The sequence below is a fragment of the Miscanthus floridulus genome, chromosome 5 (genome assembly GCF_019320115.1).
Source record: "Miscanthus floridulus cultivar M001 chromosome 5, ASM1932011v1, whole genome shotgun sequence".
NCBI classification, from domain to species: domain Eukaryota; kingdom Viridiplantae; phylum Streptophyta; class Magnoliopsida; order Poales; family Poaceae; genus Miscanthus; species Miscanthus floridulus.
Genome location: NC_089584.1, coordinates 20,347,196 through 20,359,277, shown reverse-complemented (window position 1 = coordinate 20,359,277; position 12,082 = coordinate 20,347,196).

Sequence of the window (12,082 nt, the reverse complement as noted above, 5' to 3'; positions counted from 1 at the left end):
GGTCCACTCGATGAGGCAGGCGTGCGGGTGGTCGTGTCACCAAAAGAAGAAGGAAAAGAGAGGGAAGGGGGGTCTAGTATGAGGGACGAGGCGTGAGAGTCAAGAGCCGACCGAATGCTGGGAAAAGAAGAAGCGCACAGTGCACAAAGACGGCGAGCACTGCACGATGCCGTGGCCATGTGAAAATGGGATGCTATAGATCCTGACATAGGCGGCATTTGTAGGGCATGCAGCGAAATGACCCAGCATGCGTAGCGCGGTCAACTAAGCACAGGGCTTGGGACAAGACGTCCACTCAGACTTCCACAATCACTCTCGACTATCCACTACTTACTTTTCTTACTACTCTTCTTTTTCTTTCCTTCAAAACCACCTCTTGTTTACCTTGAGAGAACACTTCTACATCAACCCGTTGTGGATTTCTCGTTTGAACACCTAAACATTTCCAAGGAGAAAATTTTTAAAACAAAACGGTATGGCGATGTAGCTCGATAAAGGTACTTGGTCAACAACCTCGATACCAGCGCGTGCCGAGCATCATCACCATGTGGCAGCTGTTCCACAGGGAGCCCTCGGTTTTGTCGTGGCACCGTAAGCTATTAACCAGGCAACTACTACCAACTTACATGCCATGAAGGCAGTGGGTCATAGACCATAGAGTAAGGGGGTATCGCAAGGGAAAAATTCAAACAACAAAGGTTTCCCTCCACAACAAGGGACAAGGAATTCAAATCCAATGACGGATTTGTTTTAAAAAGATTAAAGTGTTCTGCTGGGACACCCACAATTAGTTGATACAGTGTCCTATATTATCCAATCACGGCTGATCTGCTGGCATCTGAATGTCAACTTCTCTTGTAACCTGCTTAATATCACCCCAAAAAACCTTAAGCACGTCTAACAAAACTTAAGGTAGATGGACGCAAAAAGCACAGTGAATAACAAAATGCATATTCCAATAGTCTTATATGGTACATCATACAGGCATTCAGGCTTCGATTCATGACACAGCATTCACCTACGGTTAGATGATCTCAACAACTATGGATGACGAACAACAGGCAAGAGTACAATTCTGGGGGACAGCAACAAAAAACACTACTACTATGGGTACAACATCCCAAGGCAACTAATCTACATCTTCACGTGGTGATGGCTGAGTGAGAGAGACCAAGGGTTCTACTTCTAACACTTCCGAGGGTGGAGGTGCGGGCGGTGCTGCAACACTTGTTCTACTTCTTATTGGTGGGTGGATAGGGATCCCTTCCAAAATTGGGGCATCCTGCCTTTCAGCAGTCAGCGTCCTCCGCTCAGCCCTGGTGACAAGATAGACCACCCACAGCTGATGAACATGCTGATCTTCAGCCTCCTTTAGAGCTTCCTCCATGGTAGCCTCTCGGCTCTCAGTAGCTGCAACGCTGGCATGTGCTTCGGCGAGCTGCACCTAGAGCATCCGGTTGAAGATCTCGGCTTCCTTGGCACGCCAAAGGCACGCCCCTAGTTCCATGGCTTGATGGTTGTACAGCTCATCTAGAGCGAGCAGGTACGTGGTCAAGTGCACCATGATGGGACTATCCTCTTGCACATCTCATCCTTGCAAAAGCCTCCATGCGGGCCCTCCATGCCCGCCGATTCTTATCCAAAGGAGGAAAGAACCACATGGGGTACAAGCAATGGGCTCCTCATAGATCTGGCAGGGGTACCGCAAGGCTTTGTGGGCTACAACCTGGTAGGTGTCAATGAAGCGAAACCCGGTTGCGGTCACACTCTAGGCTTCAGTGAGGTCGGGGAACTCCTCACTCTTCCCGATGTAGACGGTAACCTCACATCGCTCGGTGCCATGTTCCTCATACTCACAGCCCTCATACTCGAGATGATCATTGACTCCAAGCTTTTGTAGGGTGGCATGCAGGATTTTGGGAAAACCCTCAACGTTCAGGCAGTAGGTACTAACCCAGGCTCCTACCATTTCTAGCGGTGGTTGCAAGGAAGGCTGAGCGAAAAGCTAGCTCAAAGGAAAAGCTAAGTGAGCTAAAGTGTGCCGAGTGGTGGTACCAATGGCTAAGCCAGGCTCTACTTATAAAGGCGGAACGTTCAGTGGTCCTGGCATGGTCCACCAAGGTTCCCGCGCGAGATCACTACAACGAATTGACCAAATTCCGTGCGTTCGAGGTGAGCGACATGCGATGCCATTACTGACTAGTACGACTGCAGGGCAAGGGTCCGATAAGAGCATAGAAAAGGGTGCGGAGAGATGTGGGTCACGACCGGCATGAACCATGGGTGAACGCGACACACGAAGCCAAAGTATAGACCTAACTCGGGAACAGGAACAAGTTCGTCGTGCACAATACGACACGCGCGACACCTATGAATGGCACATATGCAAGCAATACGGCACGACAATGCACAAATAGGATATGCATGAATGCCTGTCCTATATGTCCTTTCACTGTTGCCAACATATAGGGCAACTGTTCTTAGATTTTTGGCACATCGTTCTCTCCCTGTAACTAGTTGATACTATCGAACTATGCTCGAGTCAGTGTACCTACAGAAACTTGATTAACCCTATCTAAGTCAGCAAGGTGCCATCTATCCTAGATACATAACCATAGTAATAGGGCTACTTATATAACTTTGCATGCAAATGTCCTAACTTTTTGCAAAATATGTAGTCAAATTTTAATTTAGAAAAGGATTTGGAAGCTTTATTTCCTCATTTATTGCTCTGATACCACCTGTGGTAGAATTGCATAATTTAATGGCTCATAGGAGTACTTGTCTTCCATTAGACACTAAGCACTCAAGGGAGAACACTAGATTACTCGGTTCCGTCGGGCACACCCCAGGGGAGAACCCGAAAATCCACATTTTTGCCATCAGGATCACAAATGAGAGAATAAAGCTTACATCATTCTGAACCATTTCTTACATCACTTTTAATACAACATCAGAGTATAATATTTATTAATATAACAGTGGAATGAAATCCTATAATCAGAGTTATGAACAATTTGATTGAACAGCGGAATATAAACATATGACCAGAATTATAGTGGAAATAATTATCTAATCATGACATGATGAAGTATTGATGAATAAACAACGACAACAGATTATGAAACTTTCATTTATAAAAGCATTTGGTGAGAGTTATAAATAACAACTACGATCATAGCGTAAAGGAAATCCTCTCTAAGCCCACTAGGAGGAATCCACACACAAAGGTTAGCTCAAGCCTCCACCTATTACCTGCAACAGGGGGAATAAAACCCTAAGTACTCAATTGTACTCAGCAAGACTTACCCGACAGGAGGAAAGAAAAGACTCCAAGGATATGCAAGGCTATCTAGCTTATGGGTTACATTTGCAGGAAGCATTACTAAGCATGCGTCCTTATATTCGATTTTTATTAATAGCCACATTGGTTCATTAACTAACCATTCTATGTAAGCACCTGTGCTACTTTCAAGCAGGTGGTAAGCAATCAGATTTCATTTTTCTATCTTCCATCTTTCATCTTCAGTTCTTACTACGATGCTAAACCATAGACAAGCCGTACCGGATAGCCCGGCAATTCATGAATCAATGCCCCCAGCTGGGTACCCCAAAAACACATGCCCCGCTTGTACCCTAGGCACAAGCAGGACTAACTTGTCACTCTCCTATCCTGGGTGTCCAGGTCCCCATCTAAACTAGGACTCCAAGCCCCCGCCCTTGAGTCCCGGACTCAGTGCGGTGCAAGGACCTCCTCCACCAAAAACAAACCCTAACAGTCGATCCGGAAAGAGCCAAATCCGCGACAAGAGAGCAACAAGTCTTCCAAGCACCCATACACAAGTATATGCTCGGGATAATAAGTCTGTGACCTGCCTAGAGTCATGTGCAATGATCGGTCCTTAACCGACCAGACAGGGAAAGCAGTGTAACCAAGCTATGCCCCGCGTCCACGGTGACACAACCTCTTACGCCCACCAATACCCAAACCATATCCCTGCCTGATCACCATTTTCCTTTCCACCATTTTTATATTTTTCCAAGTGATAATATTATAGAAATATAATTCCTATCTCTCATGAGTGATAGGCAATCACTCGACTTCTACCGGAGTCCTATAGCATAGCAATCTACACGATCCTGTCATACTAGTAAGACTCCTAGGATAAAGATATATATGCAAGTGGGTTTCAATCAACTCCTTAAAACTTAATGCACAAATATAATTTAAACTGCAGAAAGTAGGGGTTATGCACCGGGGCTTGCCTAGGTAGGATATATTAAAAAGTTAGTATCTGCATCTTCAGATCATCCACATCATCTAAATAGAGAGCCCATTGCATGATCTCCTAGAGAGAATACTATTACACCATCTTCGGATTCCCAATCATCCTTCAATCGATCCGTTGATCCATCATCGTACCTATATGATATGCATGCGATGCAATGCAAAGATGTAATTAATCAACTGCAATCGTGACTCGTATAAATACGCTTTACGCCGCTCAAGTTAACGAGCTAGATCTAACGACAACCGTACTTAGGCCACATATCCATGTTATTGAATAAGATGTTATTTCCCAACACTGTTTTTAGTTATATAAACCAAGGTGTTTCTTTATTTCATTCTATCGATTTAATCCTTATTCGCAATAAGCCATTATTATCTAATTAACAACTAGTTATTCCGGAGCTACCAAATTGATGGTGAGTAACTAATATTGCTAGGGATCTACTATAGAAATTTTAGATCCAACGCTATTACCAATTTACCACGGAAAATCCCTACAAGTTTATATTTTACAACATTAAGTATCTTAAATTAATTATATAGCTTCCAAGAATAATATCACACTATGTGAACCAACTATACTAAAGATAGATCATGATTTTAGGAGACTAACAAAACTAGTTTGGCATTTTTATGATTTTTCTATAATTTTCTACGAATTTTACAAGTTTACTTCATAATCTACTTTAGAAATTACCTCAAAACGAAAAAGAAAGGGCCGTTGGACCTAAACCGGCCTAGCATCCTAGGCGAATGCACAGCCCACAGGCGCGTGCGGTGGAGCAGCCCAGGCGCTGTTAGGAACTGGTCGGCCCAATAGGCGCACGACACCAGGCGGGGTGTGGTGGAAACGGCCCAGCCGCACATGGCCCAGGCGGACGGTCAGCGGCAGGTTGGCCTAGCGAAAAGCAGGCCGCTACCCAGCGAACCGGTGATGGCATATATGCGACGAGGCCCTCGAGTTTCTAACAAAATACCTAGCAGTACCTCGGCACTTTTTACCTAGGTCGCGTATTTCGCAGAAAGGTTCCCGTATAAAAAATCTTCTTGGATTCTTACCCCTGTCTTCATCCTCAAAACAGAGGACCGACGAGAAACATTGGCCGGCGGCTGGAATGACACGATGGGCCAGGAAGAGGCACGGTGACCCACAGCGAGAGGCACAGCCACTGATGGAAGCTCGGACGGTAGTGGACCGAGGAGCAGCGGGACCAGGGCGCGGGTGGTTGTGGCTCGGCTGGGTCATGTGCGCTCGTGTGCGGTGTGGCATTCCAGGCGTGGGACTGCACTTCAAGCACGACGTGGAGCAGTGGCACCGGTAGGGCGGCTTCGTGCAGCAGGCGGCTAGCTCAGAAGAGCAGCACGCGCGAGGAGATGCGGCACCCGGTGGACAGGAGTAACAGCGCAGCGCCAACTCGTGCTTGGCGACCATGGGCACGGCAGAACTGGGACGGCAGAAAGTGCACGAGGGGCTCAGTCTAGTAAGGCCGAGGTGCAACGGGACCAGGGGTCCGCGTGTGCTCACGTGAGGAAGGATGGCACCAGATGGCATGGAACGGCACGAGGAAGACCTCCAGGCGCAGAAGGGGCGGCTCATCGGTGAGGCTACACGGGCTTGGTGGATGTGGTTTGCTCTAGGCTCGACGACCGTGGGCACGGCAGCGGCGGCGTGGGCACACGGGCATGGATGCCAGGGTGCCGAACGTTGGAAAGGAAAAGGAGCGAATGCCGGTGCCGATAGCTCGCATGCGCGGCGGAGGTGTGCACTGACTCAGCGCAAGTAGTGCGGCTAGTAGCGCAAAGGGAGGAGCTAGGAGAGTGGCGAAGCTGCGCACGAGGGCGGTTGCGTGCTTGGGCGGCAGCTGGGCATAGGTGCCTGGCCACAGCGGTGGACTGAGGCAGAGGGGGAGGGGGAAGGAGAGGAGACGTGTGGGCGCTCGCGTGAGGCAGCGCCGTGGGGGAGCAGGAGCTAGACCGCGGCTCCAGCACGGCCGGGACCGAGGTGCGCGCGTAGGCTCAGGCGCGGGCGGACGGCGTGGCTGCGGGGAGAGCGAGCAGGGAGTGTGCAGTAGTGTGAAACAATGGCAGCTGCAGCAAAGGGAGCCCAGCACGAACGGCGGCGGAGCGCTATGGCTTGGGCATAGAGAAGCAGCAGCTAGGCGTCTCCGAAGCAATGGAAAAGGGCAGCAGCAAAGAAAAAGGGAGAAGCGGACGACACGACATAGGCAACATCGTATGTGACCAGAGCACGGACGCGGAGATAGTGGCATCAATGCGAAAGGACAGTAGAGGCAGAGAGCATGCCAAGAGGACAGGGATAGCTGAGCCAGGCAAGGAGATGCGAGCGGTCTCGGCCAACTCCATCAAAACCAGATCAGCACGGCGAAATTGACACGAGTTTACTCAGAAACATGACCACGTGCTTCTAACTCAGGCACTCTTATGTATATTGTCGTAACAACACTTTGCTTTGGAGCACGTTCATCCATCCTAACTTTTACATGGTTTACTAATTTACGCAAGCTTCGCTTATTGTTTCCCGTATATTTTAAATCAAAATTTTGAGAAACTCGTTTCAAAAGTTTTACTGAGGCCTAAATCACGGCGCTAAAAAGGATCGTAACACCAGGGTGTTACACTCCTCGGTGCTCGTACATCACCAGCTACGCCGGGAACTCCCTTGGTGGTCAGATCTTGCTACATCTCATTGATGTGCTATCAAGCTACTCCATGTTGTTCGGATCAGGGTGCTGATCTTGGACAACACATCTAGGGTCTTGATACATGCATGTTAGACGACATCGGTAAGCTTTCAGACTTCTTTTTCTTTGACCCTGCTACAAGATTCATTCCTCATCTTCCAGCAGGCTCAGGGACTAAGTAGGCACACTTCACCTTGCGGTGAATGTGCGCTTTTCAATTTGGGGCTCCGCCTATGGACTGGTTGCTAGCTTGGTCGGTCTTCTACCTTTCTTCTACTTTCTGACCCTAGCACCACATGACTATGTCACCTACTATCAGGCTTGGGGACTAGCTGTGGGGGGTATGACCTCGGATGCCCATGGCATACCACATGGATTGCGCCCCTAGGGGTCGCCCAGCCCACAAGACAAAGCCTTGCGGGGTATAATTCTGCTCGGCGCCTCCCTGAAAGGTCCTAATATGGCTAGAGGGGGGTGAATAGCCTATTTAAAAATCTACAAATCAACTAGTGCAATTTGATTAGTATGACAAATAATGTAATGCAAACTTGCTCTAGCTCTACAAGGGTTGCAAGCCACCTATCCAACAATTTTAGTTGCAATGATTACTTAGGCACCCAAACTTGCTATGTAACTACTCACTAAGAGCTCAACTAGATGAATGTAAAAATAAAGCAAGCTCTCAATTCTAATTATACTAAAGAGCTTGTATCAACTAGTTTGCAAGAATATAAATAAGTGAGTAGGGTGATTATACCGCCGTGTAGGGAATGAACCAATCACAAGATGAAGATTAAGCCAATCACCAGGAGAATGCAAAAGACAAGAGACAACTGATTTTTCTCCTGAGGTTCACGTGCTTGCCAACACGCTAGTCCCTATTGTGTCGACCAACACTTGGTGGTTCGGCGGCTAAGAGGTGTTTCACAAACCTCGTCCACATGATAGGACACCACAAGAACCGACCCACAAGTGAGGTAACTCAATGACATGAGCAATTTACTAGAGTTACCTTTCGGCACTCCGCCGGGGAAGATACAACTCCCCTCACAATCACCGGAGACGGCCATGAACAATCACCAACTCGTGCCGATCCTCCACCACTGCATCGAGCTATCTAGGTGGTGGCAACCACCAAGAGTAACAAGCAAAATCCACAGCACAACACGAATACCAAGTGCCTCTAGATGCAATCACTCAAGCAATGCACTTGGATTCTCTCCCAATCTCACAAAGATGATGAATCAATGACGGAGATGAGTGGGAGGGCTTTAGCTAAGCTCACAAAGTTGCTATGTCAATGAAAATGTGCAAGAGTTATGGCTTTAGCTGGCCAAGGGGCTTTAAATAGAAGCCCCCATCAAATAGAGCCGTTGGCTCAAAAAACGGGCTGACTGCGCGTCGACCGGACGCTCCGGTCACACTGCACCGGACGCAGCACCGGACGCTCTGGCCGTGAATACCGGACATGTCCGGTCGGCATACTAGACATGTCCGATAGCCCCAGACTACCACGTGTCCAGTTCAAATCAAACTTAGCCGTTGCTGCCCCTTCTGCTGACAACCGGATGCTCACACCGGACGCAGAGTCACAAATGACCGGACGCTAAGCCGCAGCGTCCGATGGAGTACAATAAGCAACCACGCTCGATCAGACATGTCCGGTGGTACCGGATCGGATGCTGCCAGCGTCTGATCGGCTACTCTGCCATCTGCTGCCTTTTTTTATTCACACCGGACACGTCCGGTGTGGCAACCGGATGCGTCCGGTCGTTGAGTCTGCCGCCGAAATACCGGACATGTCCGGTCACATACTAGACGCGTCCGGTCACTCTGTAACCAACGTGACTAACTCTTTTTCGACTCAATCTCCTTCACCCTTGCTCAAATGTGCTAACCACCAAGTGTATCACCTTGTGTACATGTGTTAGCATATTTTCACAAATGTTTTCAAGGGTGTTAGCACTCCACTAGATCCTAAATGCATATGCAATGAATTAGAGCATCTAGTGGCACTTTGATAACCGCATTTTGATACAAGTTTCACTCCTCTTAATAGTATGGCTATCTATCCTAAATGTGATCACACTCACTAAGTGTCTTGATCACTAAAACAAAATGGCTCCTATATTTTATACCTTTGCCTTGAGCCTTTTGTTTTTCTCTTTCTTCTTTTCCAAGTTTAAGCATTTGACCATCACCATGCCATCACCATTGTCATGATCTTCGCCATTGCTTCATCACTTGGAGTAGTGCTACCTATCTCATAATCATCTTGATAAACTAGGTTAGCACTTAGGGTTTCATCAATTAACCAAAACCAAACTAGAGCTTTCAATCTCCCCCTTTTTGGTAATTGATGACAACCCTTATACAAAGATATGAATTAAAGTACATTTGAATCCATGTTGTTTGCCCAAGCGTATTTACCATGTGTAAAGGATATGGACAAGTTTCATGAACTCCGAATGATAGTAATTGCTCCCTCTACATATGTGCTAAGAGTTTGGATTGTAGCTTGCACATATGCTTAGATAGGAAATATAGGAGTCAATTTTTACCAAATGATGCTAAGGTATAAGAGATGGACCTTTGAAGCATGATACCAATCGGAGTGCACCATTATACCATCCTTAGCACCATTAGTAATTAGACATACACAAACACTAGAGTACCCTATGAGATCAACATTACATGCAAGGGTCTAGTTTCCATAGAAAGAACATAGGTCTAGTTACTTTAGCCTATGCATGCTAGTTTTTCATTTCAACATTCAAACCTACAACTAGCATACACCACACAAGCATGGATATCAAATATTTATGGCATGCAAGCAACCATATGTAATGCACATACAAATTTACCATACAAGTTTATGAGCTTGCTCCCCCTATTTGTATGCTTAAAATTTTAATTGATCCCCTTCCTTTGTCATATATTATCTCTCCCCCTTTTTTCACTATCTTTGTACACTATTTCTCCCCCTCTGTCATCAATGACCACAAAAGCTTAAAGTATAGATAGGGTAGGATTATTAATGTCAACAATTTGCACAAAAGGTAGCCTCAAATTATAGATATGTTGGGGTAAAACCATGTGCAGTGAGGATCATTTTGCCAATTTGGTTCAATCTAGATTACTTGCAAAAGATATTTAACTCGGTTTGATCCAAGGACAAGCTTCTTCACACCTCCAAATGAGGGTTATCTTGTACCATATTGAGTTAAACACTTATAGCTCATTTTCTAAATCAAACACTAGGTTTACAAGCCCACAAACATGTCATATGCTACCACTAGATCATTTCAAACATACAAGCAATAGTGGTACCATATAAGCATCAAATTCATTTGATTTTCATGAATGAGCCTAAGACATTAGCAATGGATGGATGACATGTCAATCAACTTTACCTTGCTTTGCTCGAAGGAGAGGCATGTCATATAGTGGGGGTGCATCAACACATATTAGAGAAGTCAAGTATGTTCAATTCATTCCTTAGCTTGCAAAACCTCTTCTCATCAAGTGGCTTGGTGAATATGTCGGCAAGTTGATCTTTGGTGCCCACACTCTCTATGCAAATGTCCCCTTTTTATTGGTGATCTCTTATGAAATGATGGCGGACATCAATATGCTTTGTTCTTGAGTGTTGAACCAGGTTGTTGGTGAGCTTTACGGCACTCTCATTGTCACATAGCAATGGCACTTGCTAGAATCTAATTCCAAAGTCACTCAAAGTAGCCTTCATTCAAAGTAATTGAGCACAACAACTACCGGCCGAAATGTACTCCGCTTCGGCGGTTGAGAGTGCTACACTATTTTACTTCTTTGATGACCAAGACACAAGTGATCTTCCCAATAGTTGACATGTGCCCGATGTGCTCTTTCTCTGAACTTTGCATCCCGCATAATCGGAATCCGAATATCCAATCAACTCAAATCTTGCTCCTTTGGGATACCATAATCCAACATGTTGTGTATGTTTCAAGTACCTCAATATTCTCTTAGTTGCCTTCAAATGACTTTCTCTTGGTGAGGCTTGAAATCTAGCACACATGCATACACTAAACATCACATCCGGCCTTGATGCGTCACATAGAGTAGACTTCCAATCATAGACCGATACATCTTTTGATCCACCATGTTGCCACTAGCATCGCTATCCAAGCTTCCACTTGTCCCCATTGGTGTACTAATAGCTTTACTCTCATCCATTTCAAACTTCTTGAGCATGTCCTTGATATACTTGCCTTGACTCACAAATGTGCCATTTTTCATTTGCTTGATTTGAAGACCAAGGAAGTAACTAAGCTCTCCAATCATTGACATCTCAAACTCACTTGCCATCATTTTGCCAAACTCCTCATAAAATTCTTGATTTGTTGATCCAAAGATGATATCATCAACATAGATTTGCATCACAAACAAGTCATTTCCAAGCTTCTTGGTGAAGAGAGTGGTGTCAACCTTTCCCATCTTGAATCCCTTAGAGAGTAGGAAATCCCTGAATCTCTCATACCATGCTCTAGGTGCTTGTTTCAATCCATACAAAGCCTTTCTCAACTTGTAGATATGGTTGGGTTTCTTCTCATCTTCAAAACCAGGAGGTTGCTCAACATACACAAGCTCATTGATGTACCCATTTAGAAATGCACTTTTCACATCCATTTGGTACAACTTGATGTTGTGGGCACAAGCATAGGCTAGCAAGATTCTAATTGCTTCCAATCTTGCAACCGGGGCATATGTTTCTCCAAAGTCAAGACCTTCAACTTGAGTGTAACCTTGAGCCACTAATCTTGCTTTGTTCCTTATTACTATCCCATCTTGATCTTGCTTGTTCCGAAAGACCCACTTAGTTCCAATCACATTATGATCCTTAGGCCTCTCAACTAACTCCCATACTTGATTTCTTGAGATGTTGTTTAGCTCTTCATGCATAGCATTTATCCAATCAACATCCTTCAAAGCTTAATCTATCTTCTTAGGTTCAATGGATGATACAAATGAGAAATGCTCACAAAATGAAGCCAATCTTGATCTTGTTTGCACACCTCTTGAAATATCACCAATGATAGTGTCCAATGGA